Below are 19303 nucleotides of genomic sequence, written 5' to 3'. Positions count from 1 at the left end.
GGCAAGAACACAGACGTCGGAATGGGCTATGTTTTTACTGTGGTGATTCCACTCATGCTATCTCCGATTGTCCTAAGCGCACTAAGCGGTTCGCTAGGTCTGCCACCATTGGTACGGTACAGTCTAAATTTCTATTGTCTGTTACTCTGATTTGCTCTTTGTCATACTATTCTGTTATGGCATTTGTGGATTCAGGCGCTGCCCTGAATTTGATGGACTTGGAGTATGCTAGGCGCTGTGGTTTTTTCTTGGAGCCCTTGCAGTATCCTATTCCATTGAGAGGAATTGATGCTATGCCTTTGGCCAAGAATATGCCTCAGTACTGGACCCAATTGACCATGTGCATGGCTCCTGCACATCAGGAGGATATCCGCTTTCTGGTGTTGCATAATCTGCATGATGTGGTCGTTTTGGGGTTGCCATGGCTACAGGTTCATAATCCAGTATTGGACTGGAAATCTATGTCTGTGTCCAGCTGGGGTTGCCAGGGGGTACATGGTGATGTTCCATTTTTGTCTATTTCGTCTTCCACTCCTTCTGAGTTTCTAGAGTTTTTGTCGGGTTATCGGATGTAGTTGATGAGCCCAAAGCGAGTGCCCTACCTCCTCATAGGGATTGCGATTGTGCAATTAATTTGATTCCTGGTAGTAAGTTTCCTGAGGGCCGATTGTTCAATTTATCTGTGCCAGAGCACGCCGCTATGCGGAGTTATATAAAGGAGTCCTTGGAGAAAGGCCATACTCGCCCGTCGTCATCACCGTTAGGAGCAGGGTTCTTTTTTGTGGCCAAGAAGGATGCTTCTTTGAGACCTTGTATTGATTACCGCCTTCTTAATAAAATTACAGTCAAATTTCAGTATCCTTTGCCGTTGCTGTCTGATTTGTTTGCTCGTATTAAAAGGGCTAGTTGGTTCACCAAGATAGATCTTCGAGGGGCGTATAATCTTGTGCGTATTAAACAAGGCGATGAATGGAAAACAGCATTTAATACGCCCGAGGGCCATTTTGAGTACCTGGTTATGCCATTCGGGCTTTCTAATGCTCCATCTGTGTTTCAGTCCTTTATGCATGACATCTTCCGAGAGTACCTGGATAAATTCCTGATTGTGTATTTGGATGATATTTTGGTCTTTTCGGATGATTGGGAGTCTCATGTGAAGCAGGTCAGAATGGTGTTCCAGGTCCTTCGTGCGAATTCCTTGTTTGTGAAGGGGTCAAAGTGTCTCTTTGGAGTTCAGAAGGTTTCATTTTTGGGGTTCATCTTTTCCCCTTCTACTATCGAGATGGACCCTGTTAAAGTCCAGGCCATTTACGATTGGACTCAGCCGACATCTGTAAAGAGCCTACAAAAGTTCCTGGGCTTTGCTAATTTTTATCGGCGCTTCATCGCTAATTTTTCTAGCATTGCTAAACCGTTGACTGATTTGACCAAGAAGGGTGCTGATGTGGTCAATTGGTCTTCTGCAGCTGTAGAGGCTTTTCAGGAGTTGAAGCGTCATTTTTCTTCTGCCCCTGTGTTGTGCCAGCCAGGTGTTTCGCTCCCGTTTCAGGTTGAGGTTGATGCTTCTGAGATTGGAGCAGGGGCTGTTTTGTCGCAAAGAAGTTCTGATGGCTCGGTGATGAAGCCATGTGCTTTCTTTTCTAGAAAGTTTTCACCTGCTGAGCGTAACTATGATGTTGGTAATCGTGAGTTGTTGGCCATAAAGTGGGCATTAGAGGAGTATCGTCATTGGCTGGAAGGAGCCAAGCATCGCGTGGTGGTCTTGACAGATCACAAGAATTTGACTTATCTTGAGTCTGCCAAACGGTTGAATCCGAGACAGGCTCGATGGTCGTTATTTTTCTCCCGTTTTGATTTTGTGTTTTCGTACCTTCCGGGCTCTAAGAATGTGAAGGCTGATGCCCTGTCAAGGAGTTTTGTGCCTGACTCTCCGGGTGTTCCTGAGTGGCGGGTATTCTCAAAGAGGGGGTAATTTTGTCTGCCATCTCCCCTGATTTGCGGCGGGTGCTGCAAAAATTTCAGGCTGATAGACCTGACCGTTGCCCAGCGGAGAAACTGTTTGTCCCTGATAGATGGACTAGTAGAGTTATCTCTGAGATTCATTGTTCAGTGTTGGCTGGGCATCCTGGAATCTTTGGTACCAGAGATTTGGTGGCTAGATCCTTCTGGTGGCCGTCTTTGTCACGGGATGTGCGTTCTTTTGTGCAGTCCTGTGGGACTTGTGCTCGGGCTAAGCCCTGCTGTTCTCGTGCCAGTGGGTTGCTTTTGCCCTTGCCAGTCCCGAAGAGGCCCTGGACGCATATTTCTATGGATTTTATTTCGGATCTCCCCGTCTCTCAAAAGATGTCGGTCATTTGGGTGGTTTGTGATCGCTTTTCTAAGATGGTCCATTTGGTACCTTTGTCTAAATTGCCTTCCTCCTCTGATTTGGTGCCATTATTTTTCCAGCATGTGGTTCGTTTACATGGTATCCCGGAGAACATCGTTTCTGACAGAGGTTCCCAGTTTGTTTCGAGGTTTTGGCGATCCTTTTGTTCTAGGATGGGCATTGATTTGTCTTTTTCCTCGGCTTTCCATTCTCAGACAAATGGCCAAACCGAACGAACTAATCAAACTTTGGAAACATATCTGAGATGCTTTCTTTCTGCTGATCAGGATGATTGGGTGTCCTTTTTGCCGTTGGCTGAGTTCGCCCTTAATAATCGGGCCAGCTCGGCTACTTTGGTTTTGCCGTTTTTCTGCAATTCTGGTTTCCATCCTCGTTTCTCTTCAGGGCAGGTTGAGTCTTCGGACTGTCCTGGTGTAGATACTGTGGTGGATAGGTTGCAGCAGATTTGGACTCATGTGGTGGACAATTTGACATTGTCCCAGGAGAAGGCTCAACGTTTCGCTAACCGCTGGCGCTGTGTGGGTCCCCGACTTCGTGTTGGGGATTTGGTTTGGTTGTCGTCTCGTTATGTTCCTATGAAGGTTTCCTCTCCTAAGTTTAAGCCTCGTTTGATTGGTCCGTATAAGATTTCTGAGGTTATCCATCCTGTGTCATTTCGTTTGGCCCTTCCTGCTTCTTTTGCCATCCATAATGTGTTCCATAGATCGTTATTGTGGAGATACGTGGCGCCTGTGGTTCCATCCATTGATCCTCCTGCCCCGGTGTTGGTTAAGGGGGAGTTGGAGTATGTGATGGAGAAGATTTTGGATTCTCGTGTTTCGAGACGGAAACTCCAGTACCTGGTCAAGTGGAAGGGTTATGGTCAGGAAGATAATTCCTGGGGTTTTGCCTCTGATGTTCATGCTGCCGATCTGGTTCGTGCCTTTCATTTGGCTCATCCTGGTCGGCCTGGGGGCTCTGGTGAGGGTTCGGTGACCCCTCCTCAAGGGGGGTACTGTTGTGAATTCTGTTGTCGGGCTCCCTCCTGTGGTCATGAATGGTACTTCGGCTGGTTCTGTCCATGGACTTCCTCTGGTGGGTGTTTCTGAGTTTCCTTCCACAGGTGACGAGGTTAATTCGTTAGCTGGCTGCTCTATTTAACTCCACTTAGATCTTTGCTCCATGCCACCTGTCAATGTTCCAGTATTGGTCTAGTTCAATCCTGGATCGTTCTTGTGACCTGTCTTCCCAGCAGAAGCTAAGTTTCAGTTTGTATTTCTTTGGTTTTGCATAGGGAGCGTTAGGCGCAATCCACGGCTATTTCTAGTGTGTTTGATAGGATTAGGGATTGCGGTCAGCAGAGTTCCCACATCCCAGAGCTCGTCCTTTATTATCAGTAACTATAAGGTCATTCCGTGTGCTCTTAACCACCAGGTCCATTATTGTCCTGACCACCAGGTCATAACAGGCTCACCACCGGAGCCCACCTCAAAGCGGGGAATACTGCCAGCTGACGTACTATTCCATCAGCTGGCAGAAAAGGGTTAATAACCAGGAAATACTAAGTATACAGCTGTGGCTCATATTAATAGCCTGGGAAGCTACATGGGTATTACCAACTTCCCGGGCCATAAACATCTACCCCCAGCAGTCTGCTTTTCCTCTGCTGGATATTGAAATATCAGGGGATCCCTTGCCTTTTTTTCTGAAAGGAATTTATTTTCTAAAAAAACATGTACAGTGAACTACATACACAAAGTCCAGATTAGTTATATACAGTATATCTTTCTATCTGTCTATCTATCTGTATATCTAGCTAATATCTCTCTCTCTCTTCCTCTCTCTATGAAAAAGATTATGTTAAAAAGTGCATTGTAATCGGATCGCATTCGCATGTAAATCGGATGCTTGGTGTTAGAATTGGATTATACTCTCATGAAAAACGCATGACACTCGTTCGACTTTTCAGGAACAAAACTGGATCGATGTTAAAAACGCTAGTGTGTCTTCAGCCTTAATGAACATATGCCTGCATCTCATTCATATGGCCCAGTAACCATTGAATGAGACAATGGTAACTTTAGGATTCCCCCAATCTGTCACACTCACATGTCTTCCTCTCAAAATATCTGAATTTGTTGATTTATAATTCATTTTTTTTTCAAATAAAAACATTAAAGACCTTTAAAAACCTTTTACTTAATATTCCCTGTGAGCCGTTCAGCACCCTTATCTATTTCTCATTTACTATGTGACCTAAATCCTTTTCTTATTTTTCTCCATTTTAATTCCTTAATCCCTTTCCTTTAATTTCTATTACATGTTATTATATTTTCAGTAATAATCCTTTACCAGGATTTCTAACTGTTTTTGTATTGTGAATTATTTTACTCGAAATTGTTCAACACAACTAAACCTTACTGCATGTGTTATCTTTAAATACATCTACAAACAAAAGAACACCTTGCTTGGTAAATTATATTTCGGAAAAATGTTTTTTTTTTGTAGTTTTTTTTAAATCTCTCAGCAAGGAAGTTTTTGAAACTTACTAAAAGAAAAAACTTCAGCTTTCACATTTTGTCCTAGCAGGAAGAAACTTATTTCTTGCATTTGGACAAACTGTGAACTTTGAATCTGATCAGTGGCAATTGTACCCCACTAGATGTTTATGACAGGAGACCAGTGGAGGGTGTGGGGCTAAGTGCAGAGGAGTGGTGCCAGTTTGGGAGGTATCTGTTTTGTATTATTTTTTTTTACACCTCCCCTGGTCTCATTAACCCCTTCATGACCCAGCCTATTTTGACCTTAAAGACCTTGCCGTTTTTTGCAATTCTGACCAGTGTCCCTTTATGAGGTAATAACTCAGGAACGCTTCAACGGATCCTAGCGGTTCTGAGATTGTTTTTTTGTGACATATTGGGCTTCATGTTAGTGGTAAATTTAGGTCAATAAATTCTGCGTTTATTTGTGATAAAAATGGAAATTTGGCGAAAATTTTGAAAATTTCACAATTTTCACATTTTGAATTTTTATTCTGTTAAACCAGAGAGTTATGTGACACAAAATAGTTAATAAATAACATTTCCCACATGTATACTTTACATCAGCACAATTTTGGAAACAAAATTTTTTTTGCTAGGAAGTTATAAGGGTTAAAATTTGACCAGCGATTTCTCATTTTTACAACGAAATTTACAAAACCATTTTTTTTAGGGACCACCTCACATTTGAAGTCAGTTTGAGGGGTCTATATGGCTGAAAATACCCAAAAGTGACACCATTCTAAAAACTGCACCCCTCAAGGTACTCAAAACCACATTCAAGAAGTTTATTAACCCTTCAGGTGCTTCACAGCAGCAGAAGCAACATGGAAGGAAAAAATGAACATTTAACTTTTTAGTCACAAAAATTATCTTTTAGCAACAATTTTTTTTATTTTCCCAATGGTAAAAGGAGAAACTGAACCACAAAGGTTGTTGTCCAATTTGTTCTGAGTACGCTGATACCTCATATGTGGGGGTAAACCACTGTTTGGGCGCACGGCAGGGCTTGGAAGGGAAGGAGCACCATTTGACTTTTTGAATGAAAAATTGGCTCCACTCTTTAGCGGACACCATGTCACGTTTGGAGAGCCCCAGTGTGCCTAAAAATTGGAGCTCCCCCACAAGTGACCCCATTTTGGAAACTAGACACCCCAAGGAACTTATCTAGATGCATAGTGAGCACTTTGAACCCCCAGGTGCTTCACAAATTGATCCGTAAAAATGAAAAAGTACTTTTTTTTCACAAAAAAATTCATTTAGCCTCAATTTTTTCATTTTCACATGGGCAACAGGATAAAATGGATCCTAAAATTTGTTGGGCAATTTCTCCTGAGTATACCAATACCTCACATGTGGGGGTAAACCACTGTTTGGGCACATGGTAAGGCTCGGAAGGGAAGGAGCGCCATTTGACTTTTTGAATGAAAAATTATTTCCATCGTTAGCGGACACCATGTCGTGTTTGGAGAGCCCCTGTGTGCCTAAACATTGGCGCTCCCTCACAAGTGACCCCATTTTGGAAACTAGACCCCCCAAGGAACTTATCTAGATGCATATTGAGCACTTTAAACCCCCAGGTGCTTCACAGAAGTTTATAACGCAGAGCCATGAAAATAAAAAATAATTTTTCTTTCCTCAAAAATGATATTTTAGCCTGGAATTTCCTATTTTGCCAAGAGTAATAGGAGAAATTGGACCAAATGTTGTTGTCCAGTTTGTCCTGAGTACGCTGATACCCCATATGTGGGGGTAAACCACTGTTTGGGCGCACGGCAGGGCTCGGAAGGGAAGGCACGCCATTTGGCTTTTTAAATGGAAAATTAGCTCCAATCATTAGCGGACACCATGTCACGTTTGGAGAGCCCCTGTGTGCCTAAACATTGGAGATCCCCCAGAAATGACAACATTTTGGAAACTAGACCCCCAAAGGAACTAATCTAGATGTGTGGTGAGGACTTTGAACCCCCAAGTGCTTCACAGAAGTTTATAACGCAGAGCCATGAAAATAAAAAAAAAAAATATTTTCTCAAAAATGATCTTTTAGCCTGCAATTTTTTATTTTCCCAAGGGTAACAGGAGAAATTTGACCCCAAAAGTTGTTGTCCAGTTTCTCCTGAGTACGCTGATACCCCATATGTGGGGGTAAACCACTGTTTGGGCACATGCCGGGGCTCGGAAGTGAAGTAGTGACGTTTTGAAATGCAGACTTTGATGGAATGCTCTGTGGGCGTCATGTTGCGTTTGCAGAGCCCCTGATGTGGCTAAACAGTAGAAACCCCCCACAAGTGACCCCATTTTGGAAACTAGACCCCGAAAGGAACTTATCTAGATGTGTGGTGAGCACTTTGAACCCCTAAGTGCTTCATAGAAGTTTATAATGCAGAGCCGTGAAAATAATAAATACGTTTTCTTTCCTCAAAAATAATTATTTAGCCCAGAATTTTTTATTTTCCCAAGGGTTACAGGAGAAATTGGACCCCAAAAGTTGTTGTCCAGTTTCTCCTGAGTACGCTGATACCCCATGTGTGGAGGTAAACCACTGTTTGGGCACACGTCGGGGCTCAGAAGGGACGTAGTGACTTTTGAAATGCAGACTTTGATGGAATGGTCTGCGGGCGTCACGTTGCGTTTGCAGAGCCCCTGGTGTGCCTAAACAGTAGAAACCCCCCACAAGTGACCCTATTTTAGAAACTAGACCCCCCAAGGAACTTATCTAGATATGTGGTGAGCACTTTGAACCCCCAAGTGCTTCACAGACGTTTACAACGCAGAGCCGTGAAAATAAAAAATCATTTTTCTTTCCTCACAAATGAGGTTTTAGCAAGCATTTTTTATTTTCACAAGGGTAACAGGAGAAATTGGACCCCAGTAATTGTTGCGCAGTTTATCCTGAGTATGCTGATACCCCATATGTGGGGGTAAACCACTGTTTGGGCACACGTCGGGGCTCGGAATTGAGGGAGCACCGTTTGACTTTTTGAATACGAGATTGGCTGGAATCAATGGTGGAGCCATGTTGCGTTTGGAGACCCCTGATGTGCCTAAACAGTGGTAACCCCTCAATTCTACCTCCAACACTAACCCCAACACACCCCTAACCCTAATCCCAACTGTAGCCATAACCCTAATCACAACCCTAACCACAACCCTAATTCCAACTCTAACCCTAAGGCTATGTGCCCACGTTGCGGATTCGTGTGAGATTTTTCAGCATAATTTTTGAAAAATCCGCGGGTAAAAGGCACTGCGTTTTACCTGCGGATTTTCCGCGGATTTCCTGTGTTTTTTGTGCGGATTTCATCTGCGGATTCCTATTGAGGAACAGGTGTAAAACGCTGCGGAATCCGCACAAAGAATTGACATGCTGCGGAAAATACAACGCAGCGTTTCCGCGCGGTATTTTCCGCACCATGGGCACAGCGGATTTGGTTTTCCATAGGTTTACATGGTACTGTAAACCTGATGGAACACTGCTGCTAATCTGCAGCGGCCAATCCGCTGCGGATCCGCAGCCAAATCCGCACCGTGTGCACATAGCCTAATTCTAAAGGTATGTGCACACGCTGCGGAAAACGCTGCGGATGCGCAGCAGTTTCCCATGAGTTTACAGTTCAATGTAAACTTATGGGAAATAAAAATCGCTGTATATATGCTGTGGAAAAACTGCACGGAAACGCAGTGGTTTACATTCCGCAGCATGTCACTTCTTTGTGCGGATTCCGCAGCGGTTTTACAACTGCTCAAATAGAAAATCGCAGTTGTAAAACCGCAGTGAAATACGCAGAAAAACCGCGGTAAATCCGCCATAAATCCGCAGCGGTTTAGCACTGAGGATTTATCAAATCCGCTGCGGAAAAATCCACAGAGGACCAGAATACGTGTGCACATACCGAAACCCTAACCCTAACCCTAGCCCTAACCCTAGCCCTATCCCTACCCCTAACCCTAGCCCTAACCCTAACCCTAGCCCTAACCCTACCCCTACCCCTAACCCTACTCCTAACCCTACCCCTAACCCTATTCTAACATTAGTGGAAAAAAAAAATTCTTTATTTTTTTTATTGTCCCTACCTATGGGGGTGACAAAGGGGGGGGTCATTTATTATTTTTTTATTTTGATCACTGTGATAGATTATATCTCAGTGATCAAAATGTACTTTGGAACGAATCTGGCGGCCGGCAGATTCGGCGGGCGCACTGCGCATGCGCCCGCCATTTTGGAAGATGGCGGTGCCCAGGGAGAAGACGGACGGACCCCGGCAGGATAGGTAAGTATGATGGGGTGGGGGGGAGCACGGGGGGGGGATCGGAGCATGGGGGGGTGGATCGGAGCGCGGGAGGGGTGGAACAGAGCACGGGGGGTGGAACGGAGCACGGGGGTGGTGGAACGGAGCACGGGGGGTGGAACGGAGCACGGGGGGGTGGATCAGAGTGCAGGGGGGGTGATTGGAGCACGGGGGTGATTGGAGCACGGGGGGAGCGGACAAGAGCACGGGGGGAGCGGAGCACAGGATGGAGGGGAGCCGGAGCAGTGTACCGGACAGATCGGAGGGCTGAGGGGGCGATCGGTGGGGTGGGGGCACATTAGTGTTTCCAGCCATGGCCGATGATATTGCAGCATCGGCCATGGCTGGATTGTAATATTTCACCAGTTATAATAGGTGAAATATTACAAATCGCTCTGATTGGCAGTTTCACTTTCAACAGCCAATCAGAGCGATCGTAGCCACGAGGGGGTAAAGCCACCCCCCCTGGGCTAAACTACCACTCCCCATGTCCCTGCAGATCGGGTGAAATGGGAGTTAACCCTTTCACCCGATCTGCAGGGACGCGATCTTTCCATGACGCCACATAGGCGTCATGGGTCGGATTAGCACCGACTTTCATGACGCCTACGTGGCGTCATGGGTCGGGAAGGGGTTAATAAAGGGTTCACTAGTAGAAGATAACCCTTTTAAGCACTATACAGTATAGTATCCATTGAAATTAATGATCCATCTTTGTAATACTCAAGTTGATCCTCCAGAGGAACAGATGCTTTGTGCACCAGCTGACCAAAAAGACAAATGGTGTACAGTCCACTTTTTTACATCTATATAGGGCACATGGAAAAGCATTATCTATACCTGATAATCGTAATAACTTTCCAGCAGTTGAAAATAATTTTTTACTGATTTTCATAAAGTCTGTTAGCTTCCAATTCTTCCTTTTAAGGCTACGTTCACACGTTCAGTATTTTACATCAGTATTTGTAAGCCAAAATTAGCAATGGAACAATCAGGGGAAAAGTATAATAGCAACGCATCACCACTTCTGTATTGATCACCCACTCCTGGTTTTGGCTTACAAATACTGATGTAAAATACCAACGAAATGTTGAATGTGTGAACATGGCCTTACGAAGAAGAAGGCATATTTGCCACACAATGGTACATCTGTTCTTTCAGGTAGCATTGATGATGATATTGTCATTCATAAATCTTTAAGTGTCTGCCATCCATAAAAATACATAGGATAGATTTTCAATTTTTTGTTTAAAAAGAACACCACTCCCCTAGGATAAACAATGTCATGTGATGGCTGTAGCCAATCATTGATTGCTGATCAGCCTTCACATCACATTGTTTATGACATGACACCAGGGAGTACACAGTGGTCAGTGCAGAGCAGTGGCACCAAACTGACAGGCGAGCATAGATTTTTTTTTTCTTTCATTTGCCAATATGACATACAGTGAAGAGCAAAAGGGTAACAATGTTTTGAACTTTTGACTTTCAGGCTCCATATCATTGTCCACATCTACTTTGAATGTGAGACTGCCATCATTTTATAGGCAATCATCTTGGATATCTCATAATTAGATTTGACTTGCTACTCTTTAGCATATGATTCATTATGCAGATTCTTGTCATGTCACTGCAACATTACTGCTTTGCTCCTAAAGATCTAAATTCAATTGTTATTACTTTGTTAGTATTTTGTAAAACCACCTTTGGCTTTCAACACTGCCTAAATCATTCTGGGCATGCTCTCTGTCAGATTCAAAGATGAGTCGACCGAAATTTGATCTCAGGTTTCTTCTACATGTTCCCAAGGTTTGTGTATACTAGTCACCTCACTTGGGTATATATACAGTTTTTTCTTCAATTCTACCCACAAGTGTTTGATTGGGTAGAGGTTTGGGGACTGTGGGTGCCATTCAAGCGCCTCTACTTCATTCATTGAATCAATTCTTTGCGAATCTCGACATATGCTTTATGTTGTTGTATTTTTGGAACCCTATGTCATCCTTTTCATACTCATAGTACGTGAGTGTACAAAGTAACTCATCTTGTAGGATGCTCATATATAGCTCAGCATTGAGATCACCATCGATCCAACACCTTTGACTATGAAACAACCCTATATCATCAGGCTTCCTCCTTCAAACTTGACATTTCCTTCAATTTCTCAATCCAATAGCCCCTTTTTCCTTTCAGACCCATTTGCACCTATCAGAGCCTAGCCTATTGACTTTCATGTCATCCTTCCAAATCACCTATTTTAAATCTATAAATGTCCACTTTCCGTACTTGTTTGCAAACTGATATGATATTGAAGTTGAGGCTTCTTCATCTTTATACGAGCCACCATGCCAGACTTGTATAATGTGCATCGCACAGTGATTGCATCAATGTCTGTGATCTCACTATTATGAAGCATACAAGCCACCTCCACTGCCGTGTTTATTGTGCCAGAACTGATAGATCTTGGAATCAGCTGACTTGTTGACTCCGATATTTTGCCTGGATGTCCACCTTTTGGCTTCTGAATGTATGGACAGACTTTATTTCATATTGTTCCAACTGGCATGACACTCACATGATGCAGTTTGGCAATTTTCTTGACCAAGAGACTACTATCGATGAGCTGTATGATGATGTTTCTCTTTTCTTGGGAAATCATCTTCATGACTGCTCATTGATTGGAACCAATGACCTTTCACTTGGGAATCAACCAAATAATACACTGAGCTATTAGGGAATGAGAGAACAGGTTGCAATTTGTAGAATTCAGGAAGAAAAATATTTTTCCACCATCAGGAGCAAAACAGAAACAATTCAGCCACATGACAAGAATCTGCATAACTAATCATATGCTAAATAGTTGCAAGTCAAATTTATATATGATATAGCCAAGGTGATTGTCTATAAAATGATGGCAGTCTCACGATCAAAGCAGTATTGGGTGGTGAGATATGAAGCCTGAAATTCAAAAGTTCAAAACATTGTTACCATTTTGCTCTTCTCTGTAAAGTAGCAGAAAACCCATGTGAAAGAGTTTTCTAGAATAAATCAAGGTCCCCATTAGGGCATTACAAATAATAAATAATGCTAGGAGGTGGACACTGCCTTGTCAATTGGCACACCTCCACCATCAGTCACAGTAGATTACTGTACATAAATGGGTCCTAATTAATAAGAATTTTTTATTATATTGTGTAAAGATAAAGAGGTACATGAAGGCCATATTACCCTTTTTTCTGTCCTTTTATAGGAACCCACATAGTGTATTTCCAAAATATGTTCTCTATTCCATGTTTCCCATAATCATCCTCATCGTGGCACTCTAAGGCTATGTGCACACATTGCTGAATTGCCGCGGAAATTTCCGCGGCAATTCCGCAACTCCCTGCCGCAGGTAAAACGCATGCAGAATTGGCATGCATATTCCCACTAAGCACTAGCGTTTTCCAAGCGTAATTAGCTTGCAGAATGCTAGTGTTTTCCAAGCGATCTGTAACATCGCTTGGAAAACTGATTGACAGGTTGCTGCCTATGCAGCATCAATAGTAAAAAGATATGATGTTAAAAATAATAATAAAAAAAAATTGTGATATTCTCACCTTCCGGCGGCCCCACACAGCCCTCCTGATCCTCGCGATGCTCCCGGCAACTCCCGTTCCCAGCGATTCCTCGTGACAATGACCCCAGATGACGTAGCTTCACGCGAGACCGCTACGTCATCACAGGCCATTGTCGCAAGGCATCACTGGGAACGGGAGCTGCCGGAAGCATCGCTAAGGCCTGGGCTGGATCCGGGGGCCGCCAGAAGGTGAGTATATAACTGTTTTTTATTTTAATTCTTTTTTAAGGGCCTGGAGGACAGTAGTCTCCTCTTCTCCACCCTGGGTACCATCCGCACATGATCCGCTTACTTTGCGCATGGTGGGCATAGCCCCATGCGGGAAGTAAGCAGATCAATGCATTCCTATGTCTGCGGAATTGCCACGATTCCGCACAAAGAATGAGCATGCTGCGTATTTTTCTGCGATGCGATTTCGCCGCGGAAAAATACGCAACATTAGCACAGCATTGCGGAATCCCATTGAATTCAATGGGTTGTGTTGTGTAGGCGTTTTCGCGGCAAAAAACGCATACAATCCGCAACGTGTGCACATAGCCTTAAGGTATGTGTATTTGACTTCTTTAGAAGGCGGTTACACTCCACAACCTGTCTGAAAAAATAAGAAAAAAGTAAAAGAATGAACATGTGCACATGTTCATGACTTTCAGATTTTTAACAGCTTTACATTTGCAGAGATGCAAAGTGGTTAAAAGAAGTGACCTGACCATTCTTTAGGTGACTTCTTCTTTGAAGCCGCTCACTATTTTATTCATACAAGTAAAAAAAAAAGAGGGCGGCGAAACCACTGCAAAAAGCTGAGATAGACGGTAGAAGAGATGCTTTAGAAAAATCAGCACCATACAGAAGCGACTCTCAAAACACAGCCGCTATGCCAGTATCTAAAAGATGCACATACCTTAAGGAAAGCCACCTCACATGTACCTTATTTTTACAATACCAGAGGTTTAAAGAGGTTTTAGGCCAGCGTCATTCTCTCTTCATTTGCATTCTTCCCTGCCAGTGAATTTTGTCTCTATCTATGGAAAAGTGTTTGTTAATTAGTATCACCTTGACAATTCCATCTCATCCTTTGTTATTCTGCTGGAAAAGAAGGAATGAATTGCTACCTGTCATTACAATACTGTGATAAATTGTGGAAGCCACTGGCAGCAACTGACTGCAATAGATGAGTTCATTGCCATCCTGCAGCAAGCAGCGCACAGCCGCTCCGTGTCATCAATGGCAGGAACAGAGCAACCTGCAGAGGCTGAAATTCAGGCACAAAATACATTTGTTCAGGGAAATGTTCTTTAATCAGTCAGATGGGTTTGGAATTGCGGCTTTTCCACTGTAAAGAATGTCGCTGTCGTCTGCAATCAGCCTGCATAACCTGCAGATGGGATGAGATCTGGATTTTTTTCTTGTTTACAGGGCATTTATCATGTCACTTCACCAGTCATAAAATATGCTGATTCTTGTAGTGCTCACTATGTTTTACGGACCATGATTAGTGTGTAAACAGGTATTGAATGGAAAACATCAAAGGTATTACCCGAGCGATCACATCAGTCTTATTGGCAGTTCTGCAAGGAGCCAACTAGAAAAGGATTGATGCTTCATTGAAAGGATAGCTAATGTTTTGTATTGGCCTTCTAAGCACATGTAATTAAGGGTTTTCTATTTTCTTTCCCCAATAACTAAACTGGAAAATGGCTTTCTGCACACTAGGCTTAAAATACTTTATGCTGGACTGATGAATCCACATTTAACATGAGTATATGCTTACAATCAAAACACAAGGGGGAAATTGGGCGAAAACAATTGCCCGTCAAATAGACTAGATATTTAGTAGAGATCATTTTGAGGCCAATTGAAATAGTCTCTTATTTCACAATAACATTTGGTGTTTCCAAAATGCAATGTTTTTGTGATTGGATTTACTCAAACTCAGCAAAATGGCAGGTGGCCTGAAAGGGATTGTAAAAATGTAAAAATAAAATGAATACCTTGTCCTTACCACTGTTCTTGGGTTTGGTCACTGGTGCTGTCTTCATTTCTTCAGCCATGCATCTTTAGTGTCTCCATCGCTGATTGGGACATGACGCTATAATGTTGTATAATGTCATAACATGGCCACAGCTCCCCTACACATAGCATGCTATCCATACTGATCTCCCAAAACACTGTATAAAAGCCCATAGACTGTATAATGGCCCCCTCATTAGATCCTAAACTGTATAATGGCCCCCAAACTGTATAATGGCCCTCACATTCATTCCCAAGCTATATAGTGGCCCCCACGTTAGCTCCCAAACTGTATGATTGCTCTCATATTAGTTCCCCAGCTGTATAATGACCTCCTCACTAGCTCCCAAACTGTATAATGGGCCCCACATTAGCTCCCAAGCTGTATAATGGCCTTCGCATTAGTCCTCAAGCTGTATAATGGCCCCCGCATTAGTCTCCAAACTGTATAATGGCCCCTGCATTAGTCCCCAAGCTGTATAATGACCCCATATTAGCGCCCAAACTGTAAGATGGCCTCCACATTAGTGTCTCTGTTCTACTGCAGGGATTATCTGTATCGGTGCTCTAGAGTAGTGTATCTCTGGCTGGGCCCCTCTGTATGTGGAGCCCGGTGCAACTGCCTCCTGGTAGCTATGCTGCTGCCGAGACACATGACAGCATGCAGTGCACTCGTAGCAAGGATACGGAAGACTCCAGTCACAAAGAGTGACTACAGATAGTTAGCAGAAGCCTGGAAATCCCCTTTAAGATTATTTTTAAAGGAAATCTGTTTGTAAGATAAATTCCCCAAAACCATGAAACCATGGAACTGTAGTCTAAAGTTTATGTAATGTTACCATGTTCTTATGCGAATATCCACATGGTTGATTCAGACGGAAAACAGTAAAACCATGAAGAAACAGATATGAAAGCAAGAAGTAAATAAATAAATGTGAACAAACCAATATATGTGTTAATCCTCAGATTACTCAAAGTAACCCCCTTTTACTCTTTTTGCACACCCTGGCATTCTCTCGAGTTTCGTCAGGTTATCACCCAGAATGGCTTTACAACAGCCTTGAAAGAGTTCCCAGTGGAGCAGATCACCTGTTGGCTGCTTTACTTTCTCTCTGCGGTCCAACTCTTCCCAAACCATCTCAATTTGGTTGAGGTGGATTGATTGTGCAGACCATGTCATAGAACACAGCATTCCATGCCTCTCCCTCTTATTACATAACCCTTACATAGCCTAGCAGTGTGCTTTTGGTCATTGTCATCATGCAACACAAATGGTCCTAGGCAATTCAGATTGGATAGAATGTTGCTGCACAGTTAAGCCATGCTGGGAAAAAGCGTCTTGAAATTGAAAGCTATTTAGAATTGAGAGTCCTCAGTGGTTGATACCTTTTAATGGTTAACTGAAAAGATGGTAACAAATTGCAAGCTTTCGAGACTACTCCCGTTCCTTCAACAGGCATAGACTAATAGAAATTCTGAAGAATCCACTGGCTAACATGGTACCAAGATATATCTTCAGAATTTCTATGCCTGATGAAGAGACCCGAATAGTCTCCAAAGCTTGCAATTTGGTACCATTTTTTCAGTTAGCCATTAAAATGTATCAACCACTGAGTGCTCTCAATTCTAAATATTTTTCTATCCACTGGCTAATACGGTACCAAGATATATATCTTTCCTATATTGAAATTGGAAGAAATTAAAAACAGTGTCACCAGCACCCCAAACCATCACTCCTCTCCCTTCATGGTGGATACCACACATGTAGAGACCATCCACTCACCTTTTCTGTGTCTCACAAAAACATTGTGGTTGATGCCAATAATCTCAAATTTTGACTCATCAGACCACAGTACAAATATCCATTGATCTGATAACCAGTCCTTGTGCTTGTGTTGCTTGGCCCAAACAAGTCTCTTGTTCCTGCTTGTGTAGTGACCCAGTCCAGAGTGTGACCGTCCCTTTAAGTAACCCTGGATCGTGAGTAGCTTCTGCACACTGCAACTCACTCCTAAGTTATCCTCTTACTGTTATATGGTTTAAATGTATCCAAAACTCACTAATCTCATATATTCCGCAGGTATGTGTTTCAGTGTTCTATTAAGTGCACTTTTCCTTTGGCGTGTTCCAGCACCATCTGCTCGTGAAATACATGATTGTATTATTCTCAATATACGATCTCACACAGAATTGAGTATAGATCCTATTGGTCAGTGACCCTGTCACCAAGACTCAATAGGAGGAGCTACCTCCAGACTTTGTCTAGACAAGTTAGGGATCTGAAAAGTTCCCTAGGGAGTCTGGTACAAGATGTGACCCAGAGCAGACCTCATGTGAGGGGTCTCCTCACCCCTCCAGGCTCATGCCTGGAGGTTCATCCTTCTCCTGGCTGCATGCTGGCTGCAATATTGGATTGAAGTTCATTCTCTGTCCTCCGTAAAAACATGCCTGCACAAGGCAATCTTGCCTTGCGCAGGCGTGTACTATGGAGGACAGAGAATGAACTTCAATCCAATATTGCAGCCAGCATGCAGCCAGCGGCTAAGGAAAGGGTGAATCAAACACCGGAAAATCCCGCCCCTATGGCTGAAGATTGTTCTCTCCAAATTCAGGTGACAGAGTCCATTTAACAAAGCCCAATGCAATCCAAATGGTAATCCATATTATCCATTACATTATAACAAGAACTTGTATGCCAAGTATTTTATCTACTTTATACAGTACACGTTTGGTTTTCAGACTACTACAGCTAAGAGAATATCCTTTATTTTCCAGATCTGCATTATTGCAACATGATTTTCATTAAATCTAAAATAAAGAAATCTGTTCTGACTATATTAAATACCCCTGGGGACAGTATTTTGCAATTTCTCTCCAATCCTTGACATAACACAGTATAAGAAACTAGCCGCAAATCACTTAAAAATGCCCACGACCATTGCCATGACCAATCAGCGATGGGCACAGTCCGCCGGCAAAATAGCCGCTCCTTCCTCCCCGCAGTCAGTGCCCGCTCCCTACTCCCCTCCAGTCAGCCCTCACACAGGGTTAATGCCAGCGTTAATGGACCGCGGTGTAATGCACTCCATTAACGCAGCTATTAACCCTGTGTGACCAACTTTTTACTATTGATGCTGCGTATGCAGCATCAATAGTAAAACGATCTAATGTTAAAAATAATAATACTAAAAAAAAGTTTATTCTCACCCTCCGACGTGCGCTCTGTCCTCGGCAGTGCAAGCGTCAGTTTACGGTTCCAAAGATGATATGCGAGAAGGACCTTCCATGACGTCACGGTCATGTGACCGCGATGTCATCACAGGTCCTTCTCTCATACCAACCCTGGGACCGGAATCTGCCGCATGCACTACACACAGGCGCCAGGACTACAAGGGGCCTTCGGAGGGTGAGTATATGTTTGTTTTTTATTTTAAGTCTTTTTTAACCATGCATATAGTGCCCACATTGCTATATACTACGTGGGCTGTGTTACATACTGCGTGGGCTGCGTTATATACTACATGGCTGCTATGTACTACGTAGGCAGTGTTACATACTATGTGGGCAATGTTATATACAGCGTGGGCTGCGTTATATACTACATGGCTGCCATATACTATGTGGGCAGTGTTATATACTGTGCGGGCTGCGTTATATACTGCATGGCTGCTATATACTATGTGGCCAGTGTTATATCCTATGTGGGCAATGTTGTATACTGCATGGCCACTGTTATATACTGCGTGGCCTGTATTATCGCATCGGGTATTCAAGAATATGTCTTGGCCTGTGTTATATGCTATGTGGCTGCTATATACATAGATATTCTAGAATACCCGATGCGTTAGAATCGGGCCACCATCTAGTTGAATATAAAATGCTTTGTGCCATCCATTTCTACATACTGTATATTTTCGGTTTGCCTTCCAAAACAAAGTTGCCAAATGGCATTTTTCACACTGCTGAAGCACCAGAGAGCGGGCCAACATCTCTTTGCATGGCCTTGCGGCTTTCCCCTAATGTCCTGCAGCTATAACATCTATCAGATTATCATACTTTGTACAATGGTTGTCAGTGCTTGAGTGTTAGCTCTTACGATCCTCTCCATCTATCTCTCTCTCCTATAACATGTAAAATCTCATTTTCAGGGGGATGCCCTCTCCAGGTCTGGCATTAGGGGTAGGCAAACTGGGCATTTGCCCAGGGCCCACATCCCCTAATGGGCCCCTGCCTCCGGGCAATGATTACTTTTTATTTCCCCTGTGTTTGTACTGCGCATGTATCAAAACTAACATGCATGCATACAAATGCAATCACAGGGAGTCAGCATGGGAGAAATGAGGACAGTTCAAAAATCAGAGTGCAGGGAGTGAGTAATGTGACTGCTCTACTGCAGTCTGTGGAGGAGAGGAGGAAGGAAGGTCACTCATCCAATCCTGGCTGAACGCTCTGTTCTTCAAAGCTCCCTTCAGAGAATCCA

This window comes from Ranitomeya imitator, chromosome 4, assembly GCF_032444005.1.
Source record: "Ranitomeya imitator isolate aRanImi1 chromosome 4, aRanImi1.pri, whole genome shotgun sequence".
NCBI classification, from domain to species: Eukaryota; Metazoa; Chordata; class Amphibia; order Anura; family Dendrobatidae; genus Ranitomeya; species Ranitomeya imitator.
The sequence above is the reverse complement of the archived record's forward strand: the minus strand, read 5'-3'. Positions refer to the sequence as shown.